Genomic DNA, 22,132 nt, shown 5'->3' on the forward strand with positions numbered 1-22,132 from the left:
AATGGCTCATATTTATGCCTGGCTTTAAGCACTCCAAGAAGCATCATCTTATTTTCTAGCTTCTAAGTAGCGGCTTACAAAGAATTTAGCTGGCCCATTTTGAAGGATCCTCTAATCCCCTGACATCTAGGCTTTCTTTGGAAAAATTCTTACAAGATGGATGACTGCTAGCATTCTATTATTCCAAACAATAGCTTACTTAAAGAGTTTATCTAGGTAACTTTCATCTCCTATAAAGAGAAATTCCATAGGAAACAGCACTTATACTTTCTCATCTCAAAAAGAACCAGTAAAGTCTTGAGGCATTTTCATAAACATACATACCAGAATAGGCATAAGCGATTTTGCTAAAAATACCTGGCTCTTATTTTTTTAAATGTTCTGAACTCCAGCAAAAGCTTAGGAAAAGAATCCAAGACCACAAGCTTTCTCAAGTTTGCCCCCAAATTTATCTCTTTAATAATCTCTTCACTGCTAGAGAAGGTCAGGTAAAAGAGGCTTTTATCACATAAATGTGATTAGCAATTCCAAACAATTCCTATGACTAAAAAAGTGTTATAGCGTCCCAGGGGTGTTTACTTCTGTTTGAGCACTCTGAGAGTTCGGAAATCTATGAAAGAATGTTTTCAGGTTTGGTTAAGTGTTTCAAAAAACCTGAATGGGGCCCTATAGAGCTGAATAGGATACAAGTGCTTTTAGAACCAGGATATGTTCCAACATATTATCAAATTACTGGATGATATATAAAATGAAATGAAAATACACACACACACACACAAAATACAGAATATAATAAGTGTTTCTTCTTGATTTTATCTCTAGTTTCTAAGCATAATAAGATAAAGAGACCCCCAAACACATTTAGGAATGTACTGAAGTCATCACCAATGATAACTATACACAATGCACAGGAGTAAAAGAACACACTTTATGCAAAGTTATCAGTTTACCAGTGTGGATTAATAAAGTCCTAAAACTGAAGACATTTATGAATAAATTTGTATGCCAAGATTATAAAAAAGCAAAAAGTCAACTATAATATAAAAACGTGCTCTTATATTCAATGAAAATAAATATGAAATTTTCATTATGTTTTTAAAACATAGCATTTCTAAAGTTTTTCATGACTGAACATCAAAAACTTAACATATCTGTAATATATTCCTATTGAATCATACTTTGGTAATTAATACTGTGAGCATAAATTTCCATTAGGATAAAAATGTAACTTTAAAAAAAATAATATAACATGTATATAGCAAATAGGAAAAAACATGCTGAGCTCAAAATACTAGGTTTTTATGCAAGATGAATCACCTTTCTTATCTGAACTGTTCAGATCAAAATGTCAAAACAATTAAATTACAATTTTGTCTGACATCAATAATCCCATGCAACAGTAGAAAACAGACAACCCTGTTTCAGGCATACTGTTTGCTTTTAACTGGCAGACAAATTGAACAATGAATCAAATTTTGCTAAAGAAAACATGAGACACACTGCCAGATCACAGAGGTCAAGGAATTCATCAAGACTTACTTTCCATACAACTGCATGTTTCTGGTTAAGGGGGAAAAAAATCTCTTCCTTTGTACAAATACAAAACCACACAAACATAGGGCAGATGCTTATTTACCTACATGTCAAAAACGACTAATGCTTCTAATAAATCACACATAAAAATAAATCACAGTGATTTTATAGTTATATGTACTAGCTGATATTTATGTTTACACATATTTGTATGTTTATGTGTATATACAGAAGGGGAGCTTAAATGTTTACCTTAACAATCCTACTTTTCCCAGATAGTTATTTCATCTATTTTTTTGAATATACTATGTATAAAATTACACAACCATATTTTTGAGCCACAGAAGTATTAAAGATGATCTAAGCTATTTCCTCACTTTTCATAAATAACTTAAGAAGGCCAGGAGAAGAACTTGAGAACAAAACTATTTGGGAACAGAACTGGATCTAGAAATTTGGGCCCATAACTCCTCATCTTTTGTACAAATCATATCATATATTTAAGAGATGGACTCTTGAAATCTGTATTGTCAGCAGAAACAATGATAGACGTCTATATATCATTTATATATGCTTACTTTTTGAGTTTCTGCTTTCAAAAATCCACTGTCTTCTTAAGAAAACGATGCTGTATTAGAATCTTCTATCAAAGCAACATACTCAACTGCAACATACATTCAGGATTGGTCAGCATCTTAAAGCTTTTACATCTAAAATCACAATATAGGGCCTTTCTTGAATACAAATAATTGATGTACAAATTATTGTTCATTCTGTGATTTGCTGAAATTTTAATATATACTTCTTTTTCTATGTGACCAAAGATTATGCATCATGATGATTAAGAAATATAGTTGCTGGAGGTGGGGCTGGGGCTGGCGCTCAGAGGCCATGCACTTGCCTGGCATATGTGAGGCACTGGATTCAATTCTCGGCACCACGTATAAATAAATAAAACAAAGGTCTACTAATAATTAAAAAAATATTAAAACAACAAAAAAAGAATATGGTTGGTTGCTGAAATAGTACTGCCTAGCCCCATTACTTACTGTTAACTTGAGGAAGTTATTTACCCATCTTATGCCTTAGTTTCTTCACTTGTAAAAATAAAAGAAACTATTCTCTAGGGTTTTGGTGAGGATTAAGTAAATTGTTCCATGCAAAATATTATGCTGGTACTTAGTAAATGCTTAATAAATTTTAATTACTATTACAAAGTTTTAGTTTACCAATAGATTAGCATTATTGGAGCTGATGGAATCTTAACTCTTATGTAGAATAAGGGTTGAAAGGCATTTTGTAAAAGGCCAGATAATAAACATTTTAGGTTTCCCAGACCATATAGTCTCTGTTACAACTACTCAATTACAAAGTTTGTTCTAAATGCAGACAATAACTGATGGATATGGTTGTATTCCATAAAACTTTATTTAGTAAACAGGTAATAGGCTGGATTAGGCCCATGGACCATAGTTTCAAGCCCCTTAATGCAGAATAACCACACTCTTCAGAGAATGAGAGTGAAGAATAGAAAGATGGAGTGACAGAAAGTTATCCAGCAAGCCATTGACAGATACAAAACTAGAACCAAGAACTCAACAATTCTCTTTAATGTTCTGTTTTCTTTTTTATCATGGAGAGGTTCTAAGAAGTCTTCCTATCCTGAACTACCAACAGAAACAATCTCTCCTTTCTCTACACTCTCACAACATATAAGATCAGCAGAAAACTGATAGATTTTGAAGGGCAATGAGTACAATGGGATCCATTAAACGATTCTCTTTACTTTTGAATATCTAATAATTCCCACAATAAATTTTTTAAACCAACAACTTTGAAATACTCAGTACTCTTCATAAGTTATTTATCAATTATATCAGAATATTTGTATATATTCTTTACCAGAAATGGTAATGTTGAGGGCAGAGATGATGTCATTTAAATAGTGGTTATCATCATCCCTTGCTAAAACTTTATATAGATCCCTGTGTTATAATAAAGATTCAACAAATAAATGGTCCCTAAATAACTGAAGGAAAGTCACCTCAAACAAGTTATCTTTTCCAACTTTAACAGTTCTCTCCATCTTGATCCAATATCCATGGGCAATGTTCTCAAAATGCTATATTTTTCTATAGCCTACTTGTTGCCAATCCAGTCTTATTTCATTTTCAAAAGCCAATTTGAAATGTAATCCTGCTAATATTTCTACCCACCTCTCCCTTGTTAGATTCACTACCAGCAATAACACTGTTTTCCATTTCATCACACTTAGTTATTTAAGTCAAGGGTCTCTTGGATAATGACAGTATTGTCCTAAGAACTTTCCTGTAGTTATCCACTACACAGGAGGTGAGATTCAAAGATATCATCCTTCTCATCAAAGGTTTTCCCAGATTTCACATTAGGATTCAGTGTGCCTTATTTCCTCTCCACTGCCCCCAGTTAACTTTTATCTTGTAATTTCAACTTGTTTTCCAAGTCTTCTCCAGAATAAAACTCAGGGAACAAATTTCCCTCTTCTCTCTTCAGAAAAGACAAAGTTATTTTCATCAAGAAATTCTCAGAATCTCAACGTATTCTTTCATCAAATTTCTCTGAAAACAATTTTTAGGAAAATCAAACAATTCCTATAAATTACTTATGCACCAGGACTGTCAAGCAAAATATGAGAAAAGTGATCCAAAGTAAACATCTACATTCTCCACCTGGATGTGTCCACACACTTTTCCTTTTTTTTTTAATTACTAAACACCCCATAATCCTAGACACAGATAACCTCTCCTGTGGAACATAAATACCCTTTCTCACCTACTTAAAAACACTGCTCCCTCTCTCCTACATCATTAGCTCTTCAATTTCATTGGATTTCTCATTAGTACAACAACATAACACTAGTTTTTAAAACTTTATTATTATTTTTTAATTGTTCTACTTAGTTGTACATGACAGCAGAATGAATTTCAATTCATCATACACAAATGGAGCACAAATTTCAATTCTCTGGTTGTACACATGTAGAGATATACCATTCATGCAATCATATGTGTACCTACAGTAATGATGTCCATTTCATTCCATCATCTTCCTACCCCCATAACCCCTTCCCACCCTCTCCTTTACCTGCTGGGAGCCATTAGCCAAGTAGGTATGACAATTTCCTTGCCAGCGTACCCCATGTTGCAGTGACATTGAATGTAGGTGACCTTGCTCAAGGACCAAGGCGGATTAGGGTGTTCCCGGTTTAAGATAATTTTAGGGCGTTCCCAGTTTAGGTTCCAGGTTTAAGGTTTAAGATTATTCCTGCTGGGAATAGGGCGTATCCTGCTGCCTGAGTTCCCCTTGAGTTCTCACGGGATTCAGAGTATATTTTGGGAGACAGAAGCCCAGTGGAGGTGGATTTGGGCAGAGAATGTGGATTTCCCCAGAACGTGATTGTAGACGGCTGGTGTGAGTTCGAGAATAAAGAGTTGCTGTTTGAATCTGCAAGCTGTGTGGTGGCTCGTGATTGTGTGCCCAGCCAGACTGCGGCATTTACCCATTCCAAAGTTCCTCAATTTTTTCCTGTGCCCCCCATTATAGATCAACACCCACTAATCAGAGAAAACATTTGGCCTTTACTCTTCTGGGATTGGCTTACTTCACTTAGCATAATATTCTCCAGCTCCATCCATTAACCTGCAAATGCCATGATTTTATTCTCTTTTAATGCTGAGTAATATTCCATTCTGTATATACACCATAGATTCTCTATCCATTCATCTACTGATGGGCATCTACGTTTGTTCCACAGTTTAGATATTGTGAATTCAACAACTATAAACATTGGTGTGGCTATGTCACTATAGTATGCTGATTTTAAGTCCTTTGTAGAGTGGGATAGCTGGATCAAATGGTGGTTCCATTCCAACTTTCTGAGGAATCTCTACACTAGTTTACAAAGTGATTGCACCAATTTGCAGTTCTTCCAGCAATGTATGAGTGTACCTTTCTCCCCACACCCTCTTGGAAGCATTCCCTTTAAAAGCAGGAAAAAGACAGGGATGCCTTCTTTCACAACTTCTATTCAACATACTCCTTAAAACTCTAACTCTAGCAATTAGACAGACAAAAGAAATTAAAGGGATACACATAGGAAAAGAAGAACTCACACTATCAATATTTGCCAAGGACATGATTCCATATTTAGAAGATCCAAAAAATTCCACCAAAAAGCTTCTAGAAATAATAAATGAATTCAGCAAAATAGCATGATATAAAATCAATACCAGAAATGAAATGCATTTCAATACATAAGTGATAAATCCATGAAAGAAAAATTAGGAAAACTACCCCATTCAAACTAGCCTCAAAAATATAAAATACTTGAGAATCAATCAAACAAAAGGGTGAAAGACTTCTGCAATGAAAACTACAGAACACTAAAGAAAGAAATTGAAGAAGACCTTAGAAGATGGAAAGATCTCCCATGCTCTTGGATAGGCAGAATTAATATTGTCAAAATGGCCATACTACCAAAACTGTTATACAGATTTAATGCAATTCCTATTAAAATCCCAGTGACATTCTTCATAGAACTAGAAAAAGCAATCATAAAATTCATTTGGAAAAATAAGAGACCCAGAATAACCAAAGTAATCCTTAACAAGAAAAGTGAAACAGGAGGCATTACAATATCAGAAGTTTTAATACAGAGCAACAGTAACAAAAACAGCATGGTGTGGCACCAAAAGAGACATGTAGACCAATGTTACAGAATAGAAGACACAGAGATGAACCCACATAAATACAGTTATCTCAATCTAGATAAAGATCCCAAAAACATACATTGGAAAAGGATAGTCTCTTCAACAAATGGTGCTGGGAAAACTGGAAATCCATATGTAACAAAATGAAATTAAACCTCTATCTGTTACCATGCACAAAACTCAACTCAAAGTGGATCAAGGACCTAATAATTAGACCACAGACCCTGCACCTAATAGAAGAAAAAACAGGCCCAAATCTTCATCATGTTGGATTAGGCCCTAATTTCCTTAACAAGACTCCTAAAGTGCAAGAAATAAAATCAAGAATCAAAAAATGGGATGGATTCCAACTAAAAAACTTCTTCTCAGCAAAAGAAACAATCATTGATGTGAAGAGAACCTACAGTATGGAAGCAAATTTTTACCACACACACATCAGAGCACTAATCTCCAGGATACATAAAGAACTCAAAAAACTTAATTAAAAAAAACCCAATCAATAAATGGGCTAAGGAACTGAACAGACACTTCTAAGAAGATATACAAGCAATCAACAAATGTATGAAAAAGTTTTCAACATCTTTAGTAATTAGAGAAAAGCAAATCATAACATTGTTTTGCACATCTTTAAAACTCTCATCTTTAAAACTTTTTTTCCACAAAAACCTTGAAGTCATGCATACTATCGTCCTCTACGATTTCTCTCCTTCTACTTGGTCACACACATTACAAACAAGCTTTCACTCCTATCATTCCATGAAAACTGCTATCATTAAGGTCATCAATAATTTCCTTTGCTAAATCCACTCTCAATCCTCATCTTTAAAAACAGCACACCAGCCCCCACTTCCAAATACTTCCTTATTGATTTCCAGGATTCCACACTCTTGCTTTTCCTCTTACCTCACATACAGTTCTTGTTTAGACTCCCTTTACTGGTTCTGCTCCATCTCATAATGTTGAAGTGCACCAAGGCTCAGTCCTTAGTCCTCTTCAATTTTTTTAAACCCACAGGATTTTGATGAATTCATCTAATCTTTTCACTTTTATAATAATCTATCCAATAAAGAACCCCAAATGTATATTGTTAGCCTGTCCTTCCAACTAACTGCCTTCTGGACATTTCCACTTGGATATTTAAAACATGACTGACACTTAATGCACCATGATCCAAATTCTTAATCCCACGAAATTTTCCTCCTACATCTTGTCCATTTCAGTTAATTAAAATCTATCTGTTCAATTGTTCAGGCAATTAAGTTTTCCTTAATTTATTTTGCTCTCACACTTTATACCAAATCCATCAGCAAATTTTGTACAAAAATATGTATCTTATACTCTCGAAACATATCCAGAATCTGAATTTTCACCATCTCCACTATTATCCAAGTATAACCCACCATCATCTGTCACATGGATTATTATAATAATCTAATGGTGTCCCTGCTTCTCTTTATTTGCTAGTCTGTGTGTCTAGAAAGCTCTTTTCTCCATATGATTATGGCTCACTCCCTCACCTGCTTTAAGTCTACTGAAATGTCACTTTCTTCTAAGGAATTCCCTCAAAACCGTGTTCAAATTTCTAAACACACACACAAAAATTTTTCCTTGCTTTATGTTCGCCATAGTTCTTATGATAGTATCACTTCATATTTTCATTATTTATTTTATATAGTATCTCCCTCCTCTAGGATACATATTTCAAGAAGGCAGAAATTTGTTCTTCGCTTTATTCAGAGTTAAGAACAGTGTATGACATGTCGTAAGCACTGGATGTTTGTTAAGTGAATAAATAAGCCTTAAATTCTCTATGTGAATCTGATAACGATTTATGTAAGCAACTAATAACTCATTTCACTCTTGTTGGTTCTGTAATAAAAGTTGAAAATGTTTTTTATGTGGTCTCTGAAATACATTAGTTCAACCTTATCAAGAAAAGTTACTATCATATTTCGAAGGAATTTTGAGATCAGGGATTATGGACTGTAAAGGAGAAAAATCCTTGAACAGTTTAACACTTTCATCTTAAACTGGTACTAAAAGAACCTCTTTGAACATTAAGAATTTTTAAAGGAGAAAGAGAAGAAATGGGGACAATCCTATTCAATTGCCAGTTTAAAACCCAACCCTTTCTTTAACCCCTCCCGATTCTCCCAGTGCTCCCAGTGTTCCTTCTCCTGAATATAGAATCTGTGGAGGACGAGAACACAGTCTTTTCTTTTAAATCTGTCACTAATTAGCACTTGACAGACAAAAGCGCCGCTACTGAATTGTGCTGACCAGAGTAAATACTACAGTAACTTATTGCTTAACTGCAACAGAAACTACATCTTTAACTAGGTTTCTAAGATGGTTTCAAACAAATCCATCTTCTCTGTTCTGAAAGGCTAACTTCAACCCAGTAACTTTGTGTACAGTTGACTACAGTCCTCAGGATGCAAAGACCAATTATTTAAAAAGAGAAATGCAAAAGATACTATACTACGTGTATTTGGTATTCTACCAGTGAGGGACAAAAGAACACAAGATACTACTAATAAAAAGGAAAAAGGAAAGATGGGGAAGGGGGAAGTTGAGTTATGGAACAATGAAACCATTTGGCAACTGCAGTAAGCAGACACTGGGATAAAAGCAACGTAGGTTCTAATCACAGGCTGCTGTTTTCAGAGCTTCTCATAAACTTCCTTGAAAAGCCGTCCTGCGCGTCCTCTGGAGCTGCATTCCACCCGCGGGGGCGGCAGTCGGAGCGAGCCTTCCTAAAGCGCGGGTCTGCAGCGCTGGAGTGTTTACCTGCGTCCCGCTTGGGAGCCGCCTCTGGCAGCCCCGCGGCGCGGAGCGCGTGCATGTGTGGATGTCAGAGGCCAGCACTCGGAAGCTACAGGGCTCGGCTCTGAAGACAGCCAGCTTCGGGTGGTGGGCGGGGGCCTCCCTTGGGCCCCGGGACTGCAGAGCCAGGTGCCCAGCGCGCCACCCCACGGGGTCGCTCGCGCCCCGCGGTTGCCCTGGCCCCCACGGCCCCGTTACTTCTCGCCGGATTGGCGCCCGGAACCCAAGTNGTTTGCAGCAGCCGTAAAGCGGGAGCAGCGGGCGCGAGCCGGGGCGCGAGCCCTCGTCCACGAGCGGCAAGCCCGGGCGCCTCTGCCGTGAGCGTCAGCCGCTTGGCCGAGAGAGCCGGCCGAGTGGGGCTGAGTCATAATAAAAGACACGTTTGCCGAGCCAAGTGGGAAGAGGGGCCTCGGGGAATTGGGTTAAGTGGCAAGAGGGTCAGAAACGGCGAAGGCATGTTTTAAAAAGTGGTCAAAACTGGAAGCTTGCCCTATGGCTTCTCATCAAAGATAGGAGTTTCCTTTGTAATGTGCATACAGTTTGCAAATATTCTTTGTATCGGAAAAAAAAAAAAGTTTCTTAAATGCATTGCTTTGGGGCTGAATTCCGGGTATAGCTTTGTCGCTTACGCAGGTTACTTGAAATTTGGGTATTTGTTTCTTGAAAATTTCTTATCTTTAAACGGAGAAGGGAGATAGTGAAGAGAAGCTTAAGTTTATAATTTTAAAAGGAACAAGTCCCACAATGAAGCAAGGATTTTTTTTTTTTTTCACATCGCTTGATTTAGATAGATATCACAATGGAAGAGAAGATATTGGAGCCTCCCAAGTAACAAATGAGACTGAGATGTAACTGAAGAGAAAAAAAAAAAAGGAGGGAAGGAGGAAGTGGATGGAGGCTGGGGAAGGATAAAAGAATAAACTAGGCTCAGTTCAAAGCGGGAGGAGGAGAGAAGAAGAGAGGGAGGAAGGAAGGGGGAAAAAAAGAAAGGAAGAGAGGGAGTTTAGAGATGAGAATATAACTGCTCGGTATCAGTAGCTTAAGAACAGAGGAATATGTTTACTCGCTGTTTAGAAATTCATGACAAACTCCATTCACTGAGGGAGATTTTTTAAGTATGTAAACAGATAAACAACTGTCTAAAAATGAGCCCCAAATGAGAAGCCTTTGCTCCAATGAATGAGATTTGGCAATTCTGCAAAATGAGAAAATTCTTCCTTCTGCTACATCTTGAGGGGTTGAGTCATCAAACACATAGCAGAGATTAGTGGGCTGGATTCCTGAAAGGCACACCAGATGGATACATTCTGGTTAGTTTTAATAACTGTGTGATGTTGCCTTCTGTAGTTCTGTCAATTTTAGAGGAAGGGAGTCTGAATAAGGATTTGAGGAGTGAACTTGAAAATAAAAGTCAAACTTGTTACTTAATATATGAGTTTCCACCCACCATGAGCTTACAGTTAAAGATTCCAAAACGCATCGCCATTTCTCCCACTTTTCTCTCCTCTGTTTCTGCTTTCACTGTATTTCTTTTTAATCTACTTTATTACATTATTTTTTACAGTGGAACAGCCTAAGGAAAAGGTGGTTTTAATTAATATTATGGAATGGAAGGAATTTTTGCTAGGCCTCTCTAGGGTAAAACTTTTTGAAAATGGGTTTTTAGCTAGAATTTTAATGAGAATGAGAACAACTTGACAAATGTAAAATCAGAAGACATTTAGACAAATAAGAAAACAGTAAGACTGGAGTGAAAGGGAAAGGGGGTAGAGATTAGAAACAGTCCTATTTCCTAATTACTATAAGAACCAAAGACTATCAGACAGAAATGAGTGCCTGCCTCCACCACCTAGCCCTTCAAATTAAAAGAAAAGAAAGAAAATGGACGGGAGGGTATCTCAATCGAAAATTTTTAATGATTTACATCTCTCTAAGGGGTTCCTGCAGGGCAAAGTCTTAAAGGGCACCTCTTTCTGCACCTTTTGAGGTGATAATATTTTGCAGGTGGGAAGATAAGAATCCCATTTTGTTTCAATTTTGCTAAACCTTCAGACTGGGGCTAACAGATTGTCATGGAACCTTTATTAATGTGAAACAAAGAGATAAGTTCTTAAATGGAAGGAACCCCTTAACTGAAAAGGAGGAGAACACAAAATGGAGTTTCACAAAACAGAAAAAGAGTTTTGGATGCTTTTCTGAAGAAAACAATAATATATGTAGAAAGTAAAAATAGCAAAATCCCTGAATAAATGAAATTTAATTACTACTTAATGTAAACTTTATATTCTGTTGAAATTTTCAATTTTACTGTAAAATGAATATATTTCATTTACTATAAACAAATAGTCAACACAAACTAAAGCTAGGAATCAAGAAGATCTGTTTAGATCAAACAAAAAACTCATGTTACCTGAACAGTTTTAGTTTAAGAAGAAAATTCCAGTTATCTTAAGTGGAAAATAAAAACTTACCACCTGATTTTGTATACCTATTAAACACTCTATCACCTGAATCTCTTTGGGGGAACTTTAGCATTCTGTAAACTGAACCTTGACTCTAGATTTGAGCCATATCTCTAGCCCTTGTTTATATTTTGTTAGACACAAAGTCTTGCTGAGTTGCTCAGGGCCTTGCAAAGTTGCTGAGGTTGGGTTTGAACTCTGAATCCTCCTGCCTTAGCCTCCTGAGTCGCACATGATTACACTCATGTGCCACTGCAGTGGGCTTGACTCCAGGATTTTTGAGCATGCAGTGAATTTTGACTTATACATGTTGCTTTTAGAGCTCTTAAATCCATCATTAATTAATGTTAATATTTAAAGCATAAAATGATGGGCTTTGGAAGGTGTGTTGTAGATAGAATATGGATCTTTATTCTGTCAATTTGCTAATCTACAAGTTCCTTTTTTACTTATACAATTGAATTTAAACAATATGCTGATCTGATTTCATTTAACACTTCAAAGAAGATTATATTGGAAAACAGTTGTTTAGATTTCCAAAGAGCATATTTTTTTTTTCTAATTTAAAACCTCAATGTGGCAAAGATTCCCTGCCACATTCCTAACACTTAGTTATATTACCTGTTGCTAATTCACTCAGTAGAAAGAAGCGATAGTACAGCCAAATAGCCTCAGCAAATTTATAGTTTTGGAAATAAATTTCAGGAATGCTACTGAAGACTACATGGAAGCTGAAGTGTGGTTGTCAAGCCAAATGTGAGTTTACAAGATTGCTAGAAAGGACAGTCTTAAAGATGTAGATTAAACCCAGATCCTCACACATGCTAGTCAAGCACTCTACCTCTGAGCTGCATTACCAGCCTTAGATTATTGTGATTATTTTTGTTCTCTGTCAACAACAAATGTACTTATGGAATCTGTTGTATATATCTTAAAAGAAGTCTACTTGACACTTATTCAAAGGTACAATACTTTCACTTTTTAGACATTTAAGATAGGTTTAAGAATGATCATTTTATGTTTATAAAATATCAAGTAATTTAAATTAAAAAATTTTATTAAAATAATTTTATTGTAAATTTTTTGCAAACTCTTTTTCAACTTTTTATTATGATGAAATGCATATAATATTTACCATTTATTTTTTAAATATACAGTTTTATGATGTTAAATACATTCATAATTATTATACATACATCACCACCACCCATCTCCAGAATTCGTTTCATCTTATAAAATGGAATTCTATATTCAGTAAACAACTCTCCATTCTGTTCCCCTAGTCCCTAGCAATCACCATTCTACTCTCTATCTCTAAGAACCAGTCTAAGTAAAATCACAGTATTTATCTTTCACTTTCTGCCTTAATTTACTTAGCGTGTTGTAGCTTGTGTCAGAATTCCCTTCCTTTATAGAGTTGAATAATATTCCACATTATATACCACATTTTGCTTATCTGTTCATCACTCAATAGACATTGGATTGCTTCTGTTTCAGTTATTATGAATAAGGTGCTGTGAACATTAATAAACGAATGTTTCTGAAGCCCTGTTGAGTCATTCTTACAAGTTAATTGAACCCAAGGAGGGAGTTATAAGAACAATAATTTATAGCAGGTTGCTCAATAGCACAGATTATGATGTGTGCTTGTGATTGACATCTGGAATGAGGGGCAATCATGTGTGACTGAGCCATCAACCTAGGGGATCTGACTCCATCTCAGGTAGATAGTTGCAAATTTGAGTTCAATTATCAGTCACCCTGTTGGTGTCTGCTGCAGAATTGATTGCTTGCTTGATGTGTGGAGAGAAATTTCCACATATCTTGGTGAACAGATGTGAAGTATTCTGTGTTCTATTGAGTTATGAGCAAAAACTACATTTTTTGATCTTATACTGGTATAGTCTCCTTAGCAGTTACATATCTATTCAGATTTTCTTTTTTATCATGGTTTAATCTGCATAGGTTTTATTTCTCTTCCTAGACATAATCCACTAAATCCACTTCCTCTAGGTTATCCAATTTGTTGACATACAGTTATTAATAATACCCCCTTATGATTCTTTTTATTTCTATAAAAACAATACTAATGTTCCAATTTTCATTTCTCACTTAGTAATTTGAGTGTTCTTTTTATTTTATGTTCATCATGTTTGAGTTTTCTCAATTTTGTTGATCTTCAAAGAATCAACTGTGGTTTTCTCTATTATTTTCTCTATTATTTTTCTTTTCTCTATTTGTTGATCTGTATTCTAATCTTTATTATTTCCTTTTATTGTTAGCTTTGAATAGTTTGTTTCAGTTTCTTAATTTGCAAAGCAAGTTGTTGAATTAAGATCTTTCTTGTTTTTTCATGTAAGCATTTATACATATAAATTTCCTTATAAAGGTTTGTTTTCACTGTATCCCAAGAGTTTTATAATGTATTTTCCTTTTCACTTGTCCTTAAGTTTTTCTAATTTCCGTTGTGATTTCTTGGAGTCTTTGATTTTTTAAGAGTATATTTAATTTCCAAGTATTTGTAAATTTTCCCATTTTAATTCTGTTCTTGATTTCTAACTTCATCCTGTTGTTGTTGGAGAAGGTATTTTGTCCTACCTTATCTTTTAAAGTCCATTGACAATTTGTGTCCTAATATATGATTTTACCTAAAGAACTATTCCATGTGCACTTGAAAAGAGAGTGTATTCTGGTGTTGCTGGATGGAGTGTTATGTACCTGCCTTTTAGATCAGTTTGTAATGCTAAGTCTCCATTCCCTTATGCCATGAAGTTGTACTATCTATTATGGAGAGTTGGGGTATTAAAGTCTCCAACTCTTATTGTAGAACTGTTTCTCCCTTCAATTCTGTTATTTTTTGCTCTATTTGCTAATCTTTTTTGGTGTGTAAATGTTTGTCACTGTCATATCTTATTATATTTAACTTTTAATATATAATGTACTTCTTTGTCTTTTAAGCATATTTGGCTAAAGTCCGTCTTGTCTAGTATTAGTAGAGCCACCTTGCTCTCTTTTGGTTTCCATGAAAGACTTTTTTCTCTTTTCATTTTTATTCTTTAGGTATGCACTGTTCAAAGGCAGAGACTCTGAAAAAAAAACATATATTGTTAAGTGATTTATCATTATGCAAATGTTATAGAGTATACTTATATACTTATGTAAATTAAGATTGCTATGGCATCATCGCTCATATCAGCTTATGAGATCACTGTCACACATGTGATTCATCACTCACCAAAATATTGTTATCACATGCTTGACTGCATTTGTGTCTTTGTATCTAAAATGGGTCTCTGGTAGACAACATATAGGTGGATTGTTGTTGTTGTTTTTTTTTAATCCGTTCTGTCAATCTTTGTCTTTAGATTGCAGAGCTTAATTTCATTTAAATTTAAAATAATTAGGAATAGTTTCTGACTGTTTACTATTTGTTTTCTATATTGCCTTATATATTTTTGGGTGGGAGGGTTGTACTGGGAATTGAAGACCAAAGTGGTTTACCACTGAGCTACATCCTTGGTTTTTTAATTTATTTTTTATTCTGAGACAGAGATTGATTACATCACTGAGACTGGCCTCAAACTTGGGTCCTCCTACCTCAGCCTCTCAAATGGCTGACATTACAAGGTATGTGCCACCATTCCCAGCTGCCTCAGAGATCTGTTGTCTTTCACTTTCAGCAGTACTGTCTTTGTGTTTATTTGACTTCTTGTAGTGAAACATTTAAATCCCTATCACATTCCTTTTTGTATATATTCAATCATTAATTTCTTTGTGGCTATAATGAGGATTACATTTACCATTCTAAAATTATAACACTATCATTTATAAGAGCTTAACTTCAATAGCCTATACTTTACAACTTCAAAACTTGGTTCCCACATTATTTTGTTGTTGATGTCACAAAATTACATTTTTATCCATGGTATGACCAAAATATCCAAAAAAAATGTAAAAAAGGAAAAGTCGGAAGGTTGTTTTAAAATTGTTGATATCACAAAATTACACTTTAATACAAGACATGACCAAAATATCTACAAAAAGAAAAAGTTGGAAATTTATTTTAAAATTGATGATGATGGTCTCCTGTCATAATTCCAAATGACTAAATGAAGTTCACTAGTAATTCCTGCTTGAAGAGCCTCGCATGTTGGCGCTTGCTTATAACCCCAGCAACTGGACTGAGGCAAGAGGATGGCAAGTTGGAGGCCAGCCTCAGCAGCTCAGCAAGACCCTGTATCAAAATAAAAATAGAAAGGACTGGGGAGGTAGCTTAGTTATAATGTGACCCTGAGACAATCTCCAGCACCCCCTTCCCCCCAACAAAAAACAGAAGAAGAAAAACAGAATTTCTGCTTGGAAACTAATACATGGATTCTGTCTGTTTTGACTTTAAAAATACAATAGTATTTGAAAATAGCAGAGAATATTTCACTGATATCTCACACATAGATTATATTCAGTTTAGATTTAAAAGTTCCAAAAACTAGATAAATTCATGCATAAATTACAGTGTATTGTACTAATAAATTGCCCAGAATTTCTACAATTCACTGGTTTTGCTGAAAAAAATTCATGGCAGCAAGTGTTAATATTTTAATTCTATAATAACTAAAAGAAAATAATTCTTATATTAAATTACCTTTCAAGTACAGGCTGTAATTATTAGCTATGTGAAGTTCCCCCCTAGTTCCAATGCTTTTTGGGAAATTAATGGCCTCAGTGTGAGGGATCTAGTGGGGGAAAAACAAATATATTAGAATGACTATGCTTGCCAAGTATTTTGAATTTTTGCAAAAATGTATTTGTTTAAAGAAATTACTTAGCTGAGCAAGTGGTATCCAGGAGGTGTTGAAAATGTGTATATGACTTCCTGAAAATTAAGTAGCATGGCAGAAACTATAAATCTCAATAATACCTGTGTATCCCATACATTTCTCAGCCTTCTTTGCAGTTATGTTAGTTATATGACTAGGTTCTCGTGAGGGGAATATGGACAAATGTATGCAATCCTCACTGATTGGTTGAAGAAATTCCCACAGAGGCCCTAAATACTATATCTCTCAGCACTAAATCAGGAAAAATAACCATGCATTTTAGTCCAAGAGAGAGAATTTAATATCAGGACACTAATTACACAGATGTATAATCTTTGAAGCTGAGGAAGCAAAAAGTGAATTTAGTTATTAAATGATAATTGTAGGAAATAGCTATTACTCCTAGGGCCAGGTATAGTAGAGAGTTTACTAAATGGCCTCTAAAACCCTTACCTCCAGGTATTCACGTCCTGTGCAATACCCTACTGTTGAGTATGGACTAGACCTAATGAAGCTTCTAGTGATTAAAACCAAGAAGATATAATTAGATGTCAGTTTCCATATTATGATATTAAAAAACCTGTGGCTTCTCTTGTGGCACGTTCTCTTTCATTCTCTATTGGATTACTCAGCCTGGGGAAAGTTGGTTGTGTTAAGAAGCAGTCTGGTATGAAGAAATGGTCACATCAAAAGGAACTAAAGACTACTAACAAGCATATGAGAAAACTTGGAAGCTAATTTCTCTTTCCTCCTGTCAGGACTTCAGATTACACCACAGTCCCCATCAACAGTTTGTATGCAACCTCACAAAAGACTTAAGTCAGAGGCACTCAGCTGACTGACACTCAGAAACTGAAATAATAAATTTGACTTTAAGGTATCAAGTTTGGGGTCATTTGGTTTGCAGCAATAATAGCAAATGTGCTAGGGAAACAAAAAGGAAAAAATGGGTTACAAAACCAAGGAACTCAAATAATAACCATATATAATTTGATCAGCCTTTTGAGAAAGGGCTATATGTTATAGTTATTCATAAAGGTGCCATGGACTTTCTCTCAATTATAGGTAATATGTACAAACTTACGAACATACCAGAACAACTTGAGAAAAGTGTGTTACTCATGAAGGGACACCTGGGGCAGAAAGAACAGGAGTAAGCAGGCCTTTACTGACTTGAGTGAGGTATAGGGAGTTGACTAGGCCCTCAGAGTGGCTAGGGAGTGGAACTGAGGGACAGTTCCTTAAGCATGGGTTGGGAGTTTGCAAAATTTGAATTTTCTAATGATTTGGAGGGAGGAGGCATACATGCACTTTCTTTTTCTTTTGGGGTGTGTGTGTGTGTGTGTGTGTGTGTGTGTATGCATGCAGGCATGCTAGGAATTGAACCCAGGGGAGTCTTACCACCAAGCTACAAACCCAGTCCTTTTCATTTATTTGTTTTGAGACACGGTCTTGCTAAATTGCTGAATGTCTTGGCTAAATTGCTGAAGCTGGCCTCAAACTTGAGATTTTCCTACGTCAGCCTCCCAAGTCATTAGGATTTCAGGCATGTGCCTTTGCATCCAGTCACACATGGGATATCTTATCAACATAATCAGATGTGTAGCCAAATGGGAAGGAAGAAGCGAAGCTAAAAAGAAGACAGACGTCACATCAAAAACTGAAGCCAAACTCTTCTTCTACTTGTAACTCAGGAGCTCAGAGGAGAAAAACAAAAGACAAATGAATATCTAAATGTTGCTGCTCAAACTGTACTGACAGGAAAACGGAAGTCCTCTGTGTCTTCCAACTGCTGAGATACCTTTAGTGATACCTATTATCAGAAATTAACAAGTTTCTCAGAAATGCTCTCCTGTCCTACAGATGTTCACCTAGCATTACAAAAGACATTATGGAAGGGTAGATTTGAAACAGTCAATGGACATATAACAAGCATATCCCTTGCCTTTGTTATTTAAGCACCTGTACATATATCTATTCATATTATGAACTTCTATAGCAATAGTCTCTTACTTGTGTATTTATTCAAGCAACAACAACAATAAAAAGAAAAAATACTCTCACATTGCTAGTTAGGATCTGGAATGTTTCCCATAGACCTTTATGTTAAAGGCTTAGTCCCCAGCTTGACCTCAGTAGAAAGTGGTGAAACTTTAAGAGGTGGGGCCATCAGGAAATATTTAGGTCACTGGGAGCACATCTTCAAAGAGAATTGTGGGATTCCAGTCTCTGTCTCCATATCTTTTTTTCTTTTACTTTCCCATCATGAGGTCTGGCTCTCTCCCATGTTCTGCCATGATGTGCTGCCATGGGCTCAAAGCAATAGAGTCAACCAATCATAGACTGAAACCTCTTTTTAGTCTCAACTCCCTTATCTAAACCATAACAAGGATAGAAGGGAAACACTATGAGTAAAGTTTCGAAGATCATTGTTTCTATTACTAGTCAAAAGAAAATTTTTAAATTTTTTTTTAGTTGTAGTAGGACACAATACCTTTATTTTATTTATTTTTTTAATGTGGTGCTGAGGATCAAACCCAGCGCCTCACACATGCTAGGCAAGCTCTCTACTGCTGAGCCCCAACCCCACCCCCCAAAAGAAAATTGATTATAATTTCTTCCATTGTCTATTGTATGTTTTTTGATCTCAGTCATTGCTTCTGCTGGTCAGTTATTGAAGATGATTTAAATCTTTATTCCTGAAGGACCTGATGACTCAGTCATTCTATCTTGTTTGGGCTTCTGTAGTTATCCATTAATTTTTAATATTAAATATTTACATGTTAAAGGTAACCCAGAGAATCCACTGATTTCCAAACATAGTCCTCAACATGTTTATAGTATAGCAATAACCTAATTTCTCCCTGATAACCAAGATCTCTTCAACCAATAAACTATCTACTTCCCTGACAGTTAATTTATGAAACATTAACAAAAAGCTCAAAATGGCTGGGTGGCAATCTCAAATTCCAATTCAAAGGGATAGCAATTTTGTCACCTGGTGAGAATTTGCCCTGGTTCCTTGGGAACTGAGATCACTAAATCAGCAGAGTCCAAAGTTTCAGTGATGGACAAGAAACTTTTTAAAATGGACAATTAGATGTAATAGTAACAGAAACCACTCATGTTTCTGTCATTTGATTCTCACAGTCATAAATTCTGGCTTTGGGAAAAATGGCATGCTATGTGTTCAAAACGTACTTTAAGCTATAAAAGAATATCCCAGTCACTGACATATGTTGGAAGACCAGTGAATGCCCTTCTGCCACACTTCTTTTGCTGTTAAAGTGTTGGATGATTTAGCTATTCTGGGTCTCTTATTTTTCCAGATGAATTTCATGATTGCTTTTTCTATCTCTATTGAGGAATGTCATTGGAATTTTTATCAAAATTGCATTGAATCTGTATAGTGCTTTTGGAAGTATGGTCCTTTTGATAATATTAATTCTTCCTATCTAAGAGCAAAGCAGATCTTTCTGTCTTCTAAGGTCTTCTTTGTTTCTTTAGGGTTCTGTAATTTTCATTATATAAATCTTTCACCTCTTTTGTTGATTCCCAAGTGTTTAAGCAGGTAGCATCACTATACCAGACCTTCAACTGTACTACATAGCAATAGTAACAAAAACATCATGGTATTGGCACCAAAACAGACTGGCAAAACAATGGTACACAATAGAGGACACAGAGACTAACCCACAAAACTACAATTATATTAGACAAAGGTGCCAAGAACATACATCGGAGAAAAGATAGCCTCTTCAACAAATGGTGCTGGAAAAACTGGAAATGCATATGCAACAAAATGAAATTAAACCCCTATCTCTCACCATGCACAAAACTCAACTAAAAGTGGATCAAGGACTTAGGACTATAACCAGAGACCCTGCATCTAGTAGAAGAAAAAGTAGGCCCTAATCTCCATCATGTGGGATTAGGCCCCAACTTCCTTGATAAGACACCTGTTGCACAAGAATTAGAATCAATAAATGGAATGGACTCAAACTAAAAAATTTCTTCTCAGCAAAAGAAACAATCTGTGAGGTGAATAGAGAGCTTACATCTTGGGAGCAAATCTTTACCCCTCACACATCAGAGCACTAATCACTAGGGTATATAAAGAACTCAAAAAGCTAGACACCAAAAAAACAAATAACCCAATCAATAAATGGGCCAAGGACCTAAAGAGACACTTCTCAAAAGATGATATACAAACACATGAAAAAATGTTCATCATCACTAGCAATTAGAGAAATGCAAATCAAAACCACTCTAAGATTTCATCTCACTGCAGTCACAATGGCAGTAATTATGCATACAAATAACAATAAGTGTTGGCGAGGATGTGGGGGAAAAGGTACATTCATACACTGCTGGTGGGACTGCAAATTGGTGCAGCCAATATGGAAAGCAGTATGGAGATTTCTTGGAAAATTGAGAATGGAACCACCATTTGACCCAGCTATCGCTCTCTTTGGTCTATACCCAAAAGACTTAAAAACAGCATACTATAGGGACACAGCTACATCAATATTTATAGAAGCATAATTCACAATAGCTAAATTGTAGAACCAACCTAGATGCCCTTCAGTAGATGAATGGATAAAGAAAATGTGGTATATATACATAATGGACTATTATTCTGCAATAAGAAAGAATAAAATCATGGCATTTACAGGTAAATGGATGGAGTTAGAGAAGATAATACTAAGCGAAGTTAGCCAATCCCAAAAAAACAAATGCCAAATGTTTTCTTTGATATAAGGAGGCTGATTCATAGTGGAGTAGGGAGAGGGAGCATGGGAGGACCAGACGAACTCTAGACAGGGCAAAGGGGTGGGAGAGGAAGGGAGGGAGCATGGGATTATAAATGATGGTTGAATGTGATGATCATTACTATCCAAAGTACATGGATGAAGACACAAATTGGTGTGAATATACTATGTATACAACCAGAGGTATGAAAAATTGTGCTCTATATATGTAATAATAATTGTAATGCATTCTGCTGTTATATATAAATTATAAATAAATAGATAGATAGATAGATAGATAGATAGATAAATAAAAAAATAAATAAAGTGTTGAATGAGACTTCAAATGGCAAAGTGAAGTTTTGAATAGGAGCATCAGTGGTGGTGTTGGACAAAACATTGTTGGCAGGTAAAGCAAATCCAAATCTAGAATAAATATGCATTCCTGTGAGATCAAATCTGAGGCTCCTTCATCGACAAGCCTCTAAGTGAAGAAGCTCTCTGTCCATGAGTTCTTAGCAGAGAGGCACTAGGACAGCTGCTGAATCTACAAAATTTGCTTTGGACTCTGTGTTTGGGGAATAAACATTTACTGCAATAAGCCATGGAGATTTGGGGTTGTTTGTGTTAGTAGTTTCTTCAACTATTCTGTTGAATCCAAGCAAGAAATTTTTCTTCAACAAGAAAATTTTAAAGATCTATAAAAAATCTTACTTAACAATCATGCATAACTATTTTCCTTTAACATATCATATTTAAAAATGCATATTTCTATATATGATATACTAATTGAACTATCTTGATTTATTTATCTTTTGTTTTTTATTTTATTCTCTTTTATTTTTTATTTATCTTGATTTATAAATTATTTTCTATGTCTGAAATAATGAGGATGAATTTCAAATTTTCTTACTACCATTATTGCCAGTAACACTTATATATTTAAATTTTTTAACAGTTAAAGTGTTTCTCCTTTTCTGTCTAAAATTCATGTT

The sequence above is a fragment of the Marmota marmota genome, unplaced genomic scaffold (assembly GCF_001458135.2).
Source record: "Marmota marmota marmota unplaced genomic scaffold, marMar, whole genome shotgun sequence".
NCBI classification, from domain to species: domain Eukaryota; kingdom Metazoa; phylum Chordata; class Mammalia; order Rodentia; family Sciuridae; genus Marmota; species Marmota marmota.